This window comes from Lygodium microphyllum, chromosome 21 (genome assembly GCF_053477565.2).
Source record: "Lygodium microphyllum isolate KBCC chromosome 21, Lygodium_microphyllum_v1.1.10, whole genome shotgun sequence".
In the NCBI taxonomy this organism is placed as follows: domain Eukaryota; kingdom Viridiplantae; phylum Streptophyta; class Polypodiopsida; order Schizaeales; family Lygodiaceae; genus Lygodium; species Lygodium microphyllum.
Window position 1 is genome coordinate 53,066,105 of NC_141155.1, and position 10,117 is coordinate 53,076,221.

A 10,117-nucleotide genomic window follows, 5' to 3' on the forward strand; every position below is an offset into this window, starting at 1 on the left:
GCATTATGGAAACTCAAAATGAAGAACTTTCTAGTTGGCAGGGGTTATTGGGATCTATGTACAAGAGATGAGGCTGCTCCTGAGTTGCCTGCAACGAATCTAACTAATGAACAGAAAAGAGCTCATAGGCTATGGAATGAGAGAGCATGCAAGGTGCTGCATTGGTTTTCTCTATGTATATCTGATGCTATGGTAATTCAAATCACTGGATGTGAGACTCCGAAGGATGCTTGGGACATACTGATGAAAAATTATGGAACCATGACACATGCACGAAAGATCCAATTGAAACAGTAGTTCAACAACATGTCTAGGAATGGCAGGAGCATTCAGGTGTATACCACGAAGATTAAGACCATAGCTGAACAACTTGCTACCATTGGCTCAAGTGTATCAGAAGATGATATGATTGCTGTTGCCTTGAATGGATTAGGGAAAGAGTACAAGGCTTTTGACACATCTATTTCTGTTAGAGAAGAGCCTCCTACCTGGGAAGAGCTAGTTGCTTTGTTGCTGCATGAGGATGTCAAAATTGTTTTGAATACAGGTTACAGTGCATCTCAAAGTAGAGACACTGTGTTATACTCTAGCCAGCGTGGCAAAGGATTTAGAGATTGTGGTTCATTTCGAGGTCGTGGTGACACTCGTAATGCTTATGGACAGCAGCAGCAGTAGGGTAATTGGCATGGTGCAAATACAAAAGGCCAGCGTGGATCTGGCGGGTTTAGAGGCAGGGGGAGATCACCCCGCGGTAGAGGTGGTGGATCTAGTTCATGGTAGTCATCTAATCAGTCCAACAGGGACAAGGATTGCCATTATTGTGGCAGGTATGGGCACATTGCAAAAGACTATTACAACAAGCAGGGAGATATGAAGGCAAATGGTAGACAGCATGGGCACTATGCATCTTCCAGTGGTGCTCATGATGAGCAAGTTGATAGACTCTTTGCCATGCAGCATGTATCCAAAAATGCATCGAGACATAATAGAGATGATAGATGGTACATTGAATCTGGAGCATCAAACCACATGACACCGCATGGAGAGTGGTTTGATGAGATGGTTGTAGGTACACATGGTCATGTATGTACTGGGGATGACACCCAACATGACATAAAGCATAAAGGGATTGTTCCTCTCATGATGCCTGATGGCAGGAAGAAAGGCCTGCATGATGTATTATATGTACCAACCATAACAAAGAATCTTTTGTCTGTGGGTCAAATGGCAGAACAGAATCTGCAAGTGAGATTTAACAAAGATGGATGTTTCATTGAGGAGTATGGAAATGGCTACAAGTTAATTGCCAAGGGCAGAAGGGATGGCAGGATGTTTACATTGGATGCTACCATTCCGGGACTTAAGGCAGCCATGTTTGCTCATGATGAGAGTGCCATTCGAGATGAAACTTCTGCATACCCCCTTTACCAAATTTTCTCTTGCATGAATTTTTCCATCTTTCCAAAAGGCCAAAATTTTGGCTTGTGCATCACAGCAATAAGCCACATAGTCATGCTTTTCATGTTGAAGACTATCACACCATACATACTCATGTTTCCATCCTTCTCTCATAGCCCTTTTATTTCATGTTCCCTTTTCTCCACTTTTTCATCCAATTTTGTAACCTTAGACTAAGATCATGCAATCCCTTCATTAACTCATCCATTACATCTCTTTTGCACCAAACATTATATATTTGTTCTTTCTAACATTTTCTCCCATCTGACTTCGTAATATTAAACAATTACTTTTTTGAAGTAGAAGATGAACCCATAACCATTGTAATATGTTAAAATCAATAAGTAGCCACCAATAGTATGAACTATGTTATTATGAAAACCAACAAATGGCAAAGTTGTGTGTTCACTATAATTGCAACCAATAAAAAAAGCATTACCAAAATAGTGAAGCACTCTTTAACACGTACCAATCTTTTATAAAAATTGATTGTAATTTTTTGACCATATCTCAAGCAAAACAAGCTCCAAAATACCTATAACTTCTTTTTACAACGTGAAAGGTGTTTAATCCAAATGCTAATTTAGATGTTTTTTCATCAAAACTATAACATGTAGCTTTTTGAAATAGCAAAAATATGGAGAGAAATGCCTTGAATAGACCACCTCTTGAAAATGCATTAAAGTAGATCATTTTTATCAAGAACAGCCGAGTCTTGAGTACCTAGATGAACATAGATCCCATGGACATCACAATCTTAGCAAAAAATCAATTGTATCTCTTTTTCTTCCTCACTGTTAATAGATACAGGAGGGCCCATTGCTTTTCCACTTAAATTAGATCTTAATTCTAAGACCAAGTTGCCAATATTCTTAAGCATCCCTCATGTTTGTATACATCAATGCATGTATCCAAATGTCTTGCTAAGAAATCTTAAAAATAACTAGATTTCCTTGAATCTAGCAAGAATCTAGCCCACCATTGGTAGTCCACACACATTGGAATCAGGTTACAACAACCCCCAAACTAAACCTCAATGGCTCCCTTAATCAAAGTACTTGCTCAGCTTAAATAGTAAACTTAAGTATAGGATTTATGCCTCTTTCCAATCTAAGAAAAAAATATGAATGTTACAATGAATCTTGAATACTTGAACTCAGAGTAAAGCTTGAGTTCTCATGCTACATTAAATACTGATTTAGAGGAAGCAATGTTGGGGCATAAAGTTAATGGAATGAGAGAGAATGAGTGAGTGAGAGTGAGAGTAAGAGAGAGAGAGTGTGTGTGTGTGTGAGAGAGAGAGAGAGAGGCACACAATAAGTTTTTATGGACACTAATTTCTTCCCTCAATTCTTTTGTCACTTGCATATCTCCTACTAAACCCTTGATGGCACAATTTTGGTAGCCCATTGAGAGATAGACCTAGGTGATGCCATCCAATACTCCCTTGGAATATGTGGACCTTGTTGTGAGGTGCCCGCTACGCTATTTCCAAGGTGCACCTTTTTGTAGTCCATCAGTAGGTTTTCCAAATGACGCCCCCTTGGAACATCATGGGGTTTGTCACTTAGACCCCACTGAGTCTACATCGCAATAGAAGAGTTTCAGCTGAACCCACTAGGATTGACCTAAATCTTCGAGTTTCTAAAATCAGACGGGTCTCCTAACAGCCAGCTAGCATCAATAATTTCAAGTTTCCACTTCTATAGGATTACTCGATCTGAAGTAGACTTGCCATTGCACTTGGTTCAAAGAGAATGGGAGACAAAGGGGAGTGTAATACGTCAACCCTCCTGCCCATAAGGAAAAATCCCATTCCGGTCCCCTAAAATAATGCAACTTGATTCTACCTAATGACTAGTTGGTCAATTTATTGTCTTCCTATTTCTATCACTGATTTAGAAAAGCTCCCAGCTAACCGAGACCACCCTACTATTGGATGAACCTGTCGCGGGTTATGCCCACCCGCTTTTCTTTGATGAGACAGAATCATCTTTAGTTTTTTAATTACCTACAACACATTTATTCGAACATATACAACCATCTTCCTTAATTATTCTATTAGATCATAGGTTTCTTTATGTAATTTATCTCATGGATACGCATACAATTCAAACAACCCTTGAGTAAAACAAATTTCTTTATTATCTTGGAAGTTTATTATAATTTCCATCTTTCCAACCCTGCGGAAGATATACAGAATTCCACGAGGGTATTCTGCCCACCAAGATTCCATCCTTGTAATTAGTATTTAGGGTTTCAGGATCCCATCCTGGGTCACGAAGGGGCTCATCTGATTCTAAGAGTAATGCAAAATTTACGGCTAGAGCTCCCCTAGCACCCACATTTCCTACTGCCTAAGACTATCCCTACGGATAGACCTTTTGCTACTATGTAGCCAGTCTAAGCCTCTCGAAGTGATAAAACCATGACCCCCTTGGAGTAGGGTCTCATAGCTAGCTTGGGGGTAGCCTAGCGCGACCTTTCCTTTTATCCTGTTTGTCAATGTTTTTAATCAAAGATCTAGATTCTAGCAAACACAAACAGTCCTTTCAAACGTATATCAAATGATGCAATGACAATCACACCATTATGCAGCTCACAACTTCCATAGCCAAGGTAGACCTTATCCTAAGGTAACCTTACATTCTAATGAGGATTCTCCTCCCCATAAAGAAGTCTTGAGTACATCTCTTACACTATTTTAAGAAAGACATGAATTTTCTGTTTGGGGTTAACTTACCCAACATAAGAGAATTTCCTTTAGAAAATATATTGCAACAATAATTTCACGAGATGATTTACAAGACCCTTAAATAGACATTCACTTTTCATAACAAGCGTCAATCAACCTTAACCTTGTCACGTTGACAATATATCAACTTATCTTATTAATCTCAAGTGTGCATATAGTCTTTTACTCATTTTGTGCAATATCCTCATGCAACTATTTCCATCATGATCTTATGAATTATAATTTTGATTAATTTAACTACAAATCATAGGTAGTAGTTAAACATTTACACGTGTATTAATGCACTCTCTAGATAAAATTGTTAATTCATGTAAGTGAAAAATATGGAAGCTAATATTTTATGTAAAAAAATTTTATAAACCTTATTAGCAAAATAATAACCTAGTAGTGAATAACGTGATTTTGCACGACGATATTGGAAATTTCATATTTTCTCGTACTCGCTTTTGCCACACCCGATGTTTTGTTTGGTAGTGGCAACTCTGGCAACCTCGAGCACTCTCGTATCTCTGGCAATACCCATTTCTTGACCAGTTGTGGTGGTTCCCATGGTCTTTCCACTTCGTCGCTTTGGAGCCATCATCCATGAGCGTGTTCAAGAGATAGGGAAGGTGGAATAAATTTGAGATGGGAGAGCATAAGAGAATATGTCTTAGTCAAAAGGAGTAAAATGGAATGGTAGAAGGCTACTAAAAATCCATTCTTAAATAGATAATGGAAGATATAGTGCAAGATAAAAAGCTAGATGAAAAGAAGAAAGGGAATCAACCTAGGTATAAGTTGTAGTTGGATACTTGAGACTCCTAGAGACAATTAACAAGGTACTGAGGAGCACATCCTTGGTAGTAGGGTTGATTTTACACTTAGCAAGGTACTTAGCATTGCTATAAGTGAGAATTTTATAATGAGATAATTGATATCATCAAAAGAAAATCGCAGTTTGTGGGAGAATCTAGTCAAGCATTGATGCATGTCAATGAGGAACTAGATTTGCAAGGTATTCATTAGGAATTTGCTATTGATTCCATTGCCATCATAAAGCAAGCTGAAGTTGAAAATGGGGTGATTAAGGAAGGAAAGAATGATGTATTGGCTGAAAATATCATTGTGAGTACCACTACTCCTAGAGAAGTTATGCAACAATGGTCTCATGAAGAAGAGGGTGGCAATTTTCTAGAAGTCATTACTTGCACACACATTGGGCAAGAGCTACAACTAAAGTGCATTATTGGGTCATGGGTTTTGAAATCAATGTTATGACATGCAGTTTATATGAGAGTGGCAGTTGGCTAGTGGATGTAGACCATAGCTAGAGAATGCGAGCCACAAATAACTCGCCTGGTGAACATTATGCTGCATGCCCCAATGTATGAGTGACTATTGGTGATGTGCATGATGACCAACGTTTCTTAGTACATGACACTTGTAGTTATCTAGTCATCTTAGGGTAGTCGTACATTGTGGCAAAATGACAATGGAGACAATAGTGATTAATGATGGGTCTTCATATACTCATGTTAGGAGTAGAGATGGTAGGAGAATAGTACAATTCTTGACTATGTGTCTTAACCATCTACATAATAGAGAGACTCTCAAGGATCAACTAGTGCCATCAAATTCCAAGGAATGTAAGGTCTTTTAGATGGCACTGCTATAAAAGGGGGCTATGGCAGTGCTCTCTAGAGGATGTTTGTGCCTCTTGATAAAGGGGAAAATTTTTTGACTACTAGTTTTCATGTATGAATAGCAAATGTTTTGAGAAGATTCAAGAGAATTGAAGCTTTGTGCAGGGCTAAAATGATGTATATGCATAAAGCTAAAAAAGATCCTATGAAATATTACAAATCATAACATTACAAGGTTGTTTGATGGGCTGATTTTATTGGTACTTTGGCTGAAATTTTAGCATGTTGAGATATTTGCAATCACACCTACTGTAGCCTCTTTGTATGAGGAAGTTTAGGCTTAGGACATGCAGGCAGACTAAATCCCATAAGCACAAAAAGGGAGACTACTACCTATCCAACAACTATAAAGCATTGTATTTGACTACCACTTTTTGATGCTTTTCCATTTTAGTTAGTGTCTTGGTCATTGTCAATCTTATACACAAAATTGTGTTTATGAGTCCAAGCTTCCATCTTGGAATCTAAGTCACTTGTGTAACAGGTCAAGTCCTTGTCTATGTCATCATGAGCTTGTGTAACAGGTCAAGTCCTTGTCTATGTCATCATGAGCTTAATCTTCATCTTCCATCCACCATGGCTATTGCCATGCTCTAGATCTCGCATCTTTTGACATGGTATAAGAGCTTAGTTGAGCATGGCCCAACTCTCCTTTCACTCGTCTCAACTCCTCTTCATCTCAATGTAGCTCAGTGTGAGTGTATGACTCTGATTTTTCACTTGAACCCACAGTCATTGTTTGGCAGCCATAGCCACACAGGACCTAAAGCACTTGGAGCTTCTATATCTTACTCTACAGGCCATATCAGCTCACGATTCCTTTTGTTGATATCCTTCTCTACTCAGGACGCTCCTTCCTGGCATCTTAGAGTGCAATGTTGGCCACTATATGATTCGGCATTGACCAAATTCATTACGCTAATCAGAATTGTGTCTGCTGATGTTCGTACTGTTGATGCACTGCATGCATGCCACGACCTTGCCCAGGATCATAACGTTTTTAAAGCCCATTAAACAAGCTTCATTCCCATATAAAAATTTCTGGAAATGGATGAGGATACATTGCACATAGACTGAAAAACCAGGCTGCCCCTAAAAACCCTAATGCAAACTCCATAGCCAAAACTCAAAGGCTTCATCTCTCCTTCATTTTCTCACTCCTCTTGGTACATTGAAGTTATTGCCACTCAGATTTGAAGATTCCAACAAGGATTTCTCATCAAGGAAGGGAAATTCATGGATTTGAATACCTCAAAAAAAAATTCATGGATTTGAAGTCCTCAAGCATCATCAGTCTCACTCTTCCCATTCTTTCCACTCCATTGGAGATTTTGCCTCTCTCTCTCTCTGAACTGAGTATCCAACAAATATTCAACTGATTTACCATCAAGATTAGTCCATCACATCAGCAAGGAGGGGACTCAAGTTGAAGGGTTACTTCAAATCATTAAGCAAGAAGGATCAGCATCAACACCAAGCTCATCAAGATAGTATCTCTTAATACTAAGTTAGTGCTTCTTGGCACTTGTGCTCTTTAGCACATTCAAGATAAACTCTTTCCTAGTCATTTGGAGTTGATATCCTATCATGGAAATGTCAAATAAGAAAATTTTTATATGGCTACTTCCAATGAAGAGTAGCATTACTCTTGTTGCTCATTTCAAGCACATAGAAGATGAGCTTCTCTTACTTGCACGCAATGATGGAGTTGTGACCATTCAAGTGCTATCACTATTTGAAGAAATGCCACCTACCTTGGAGAAAGTGCAAGAGTTTGAAGCAATTTACGCTACCTCAAATATGATACCTTTGCTTGAGGGGGACATGAACATGAAGATTGATGCAACTGTTGCAAGCAAAGTCAATGAAGAAGTAGACCAAGAGGACTAAAATATCAAAGCGATGGACACTGAAGTTGCAAGCAAAGTAAAAAACAAGTACAATATCAAAAAGAGCAAGCCATACTACACCGACAAGAACACCTACAATAAATTAAAGATCTATGCGAAAAGAAATATTGTAAACTGCAAGGGCCTGTTGGTCCTTGACCCAATTTTTTACTAAACCTTTTTAGTCTTGTAATGCCTAGTCCTAATGCTTCTGACATAAGCTTTTAAACTCCTCATGTAGCCTTGTACTAAAACCTCTGTACACTTTGTGAGGCCCCTATTACAGCCTTTGGATGTCCACCATGTTTGTGGTACCCACACTTAGCCTTTTCTACGATAGTCTCTGGTGTTTTGCCATGTTTATGGTGTGCCCGCACTTTGCAGGTGTTGCTCTCACTAAAGCCTCTACACACTTTGTACTTTCTAGTTGTGATTGAGGAGGGGTGTTGAGATATTTCCAAGCACACCTACTCTAGCCTCTTTGTATGAGGAAGTTTAGGCTTAGGACATGCAGGCAGACTAAATCCCATAGGCACAGAAAGGGAGACTGCTACCTATCCAACAACTATAAAGCATTGTACTTGACTACCACTTTTTGATATATGATGAATGCAATATCACGATGCTTTTCCATTTCAGTTAGTGTCTTGATCATTGTTAGTCTTATACACCAGATTGTGTTTATGAGTCCAAGCTTCCATCTTGGAACCTAATTCACTTGTGTAATATGTCAAGTCCTTGTCTATGTCATCATGAGCTTAATCTTCATCTTCCATCAACCATAGCTTCTACTGCCATGCTCTAGATCTTGCGTCTTCTGACATAATAGCCATTAATAGTGAAAATATGGCTAAAAACTATGTTGTACATGTATGTATCCTAGACATATTTGAAATCATAAAAGAATTTTCTAAACATGAATGTTAAGGGCTGCAAAATTGGGTTGAAGCACTTGTAGAGATGAAGTATAAAACCATTGATAAAAAGCTTAAGCCAATTGCTTTGCCTTTATCCATTGGTTTACTATATCAAAGAAAAATAGGACATTGTTGTTCATTCAAGATATGCAACTAGTCAACAAATTCATGATAAGGTATGTTGGTGTAGGGCCTATTGTGGATGAGTTTGCAAAAGCCTTTGGTAGCAAGGTGATCTATTCAACATGGGATTTATATTTAGGGTATGATCAATTTCAGCTCTACTGTCATTAAAAAGTCAAGACATTACTACTACGAAGATGCCATTGGTTTTGGTGCGTAAGTGTATCCTCCTACAAGAAGCAACAAATTCTATTGCCCAAATTATATTGCAAGACTTTGTTCTCTAGCTTACTATGCCATTTCTTGATGATGTACCGATCAAGGGTTGTGAAGTGCATGAAAATAATGAGAAGTTAGATGAGAATGGTTGCAAGATATTTGAATCATATTGCAGATTGTGAGAAGATTGTGATTCTCTTGAAAGAAGTGCATTAAAATCTATCAGGTCAAAAGTCTGTATTTGGTGTTGAGGAGCTATTGATTATAGGTCACATATGTGGCCGCTATGGCAAAAATCCCTTACTAGCAAAACACTATTAGGTAGTTTGGGAATTTTCATATACTTTGGGAATTTATAGGATGGTTAATATTTGGTCACATGGTCAAATTGTTACCCCCTTCCTTGAAGGTAAAACCTTTTCTAAATACTATATAGATGATAGTACCAAGTTCCATCTTAGTTTGGGAATTTTCATATACTTTGTGAATTTATAGGATGGTTAATATTTGGTCACATGGTCAAATTGCTACCCCCTTCCTTGAAGGTAAAACCTTTTCTAAATACTATATAGATTATAGTACCAAGTTCCATCTTCAAAAAAGGGATTAAGATTTAGCCACATGGTCAAATCTTTGTTTCTAATTTGAGAGTGGAACTTGGGAGATTCTTGAATTCTCTAATATAGTGTTCAAAGATTGATGGGATTGATAGGTTGCATGAGACTTGCTCCAATGTATCAAAAGTCAAAAGGTTTTTGGGTGTATGTGTTTTCTATCTCATATGGGTTCCTCAATTTGTGCATGTCACTGATGGCCTTTATCAACTATTGAGGAAGGGGCAAAAGTTCTATCAAGAAAAGAAGCATACTAAAGCAACGACGAAATTGAAGAAATTGTTAAAGTATACTCCTACATTGAGAAAGGTGGATTACTTAAATGGAGGGCCCATTATTCTTATAGTGGATATGAGCCCAATTAGAATTGGGTGGGTAGTTGGATAGAATGATGAAGAGGGAAATAGCTATGACATCAGATTTGGTGTGAAGATGCTTAATGAGAGGCAAAGACAAT